The sequence below is a fragment of the Plectropomus leopardus genome, chromosome 24 (genome assembly GCF_008729295.1).
Source record: "Plectropomus leopardus isolate mb chromosome 24, YSFRI_Pleo_2.0, whole genome shotgun sequence".
NCBI classification, from domain to species: Eukaryota; Metazoa; Chordata; class Actinopteri; order Perciformes; family Serranidae; genus Plectropomus; species Plectropomus leopardus.
The window spans coordinates 14,799,687-14,800,476 of record NC_056486.1 but is presented as its reverse complement, the minus strand read 5'-3'; positions in this window follow the sequence as shown (position 1 = coordinate 14,800,476).

The window sequence follows — 790 nt, the reverse complement described above, 5'->3', positions numbered from 1 at the left end:
TATTGGCTCCATTTTTTATTTTTTTTACTTATATTATTATGGTGCATTGTTGGGTCTCATCAACCGGTATCTTGGGAACAGTCCCAAGAAAAATAGACATCAGATTAATTACGTGTTCTTAAACCCCAGAATTGTTCACACCTGATAATGATGAATCCTATTGTCTCGTGAATTGAAAGTTTGTGTGAGTGGATTCTAATTAGCAGAGGAAACGCAGCGCTAATCCTCATAAAAGGGCATGAGACTGCAGGGCACAAAGACATCTGGGAAAAAAAAGTGAAAATCGCATCAAGAGGGTCCAAAAAAAAAAAAAATAAGAATGAGGCTCAATGAATATATAATCAAGATTTCTGGATTTTATAGCAAGATTAGAAAAGATTTGGCAAAAATGACACATAATGCAACATAGTAATACGTTTCAAGATGACTCAGAAACATTGTGACATAAATTCTCAGTACTCAGGGCTGTTTACAGACTTTTAGTTTGATTTCCTGATTTTACTGCAGTGTAAGTGTAACTGAATCCTGGTGAACTCTGTGGTTTCAGCTGATGAGCTGACAGCGTGTACAGACTGTGGCTCCCTGTTGGTCAGTCCTGCAAATGTCTGTTTCCTTCAGTTAAAGCTCAGCCGCTAAGCAAACCACAGCAAGTCCTGAACCTGACTTGTTTTCTTTTTCTCAGATTATGTATTTTAAAAATGAAACATACAAACCGTTGGGGCTTTTTTAATGAACAAAGACATGTTTCCAGCGCCAGTAATCCAACATCCTGATATGATCAGAGCGGTTT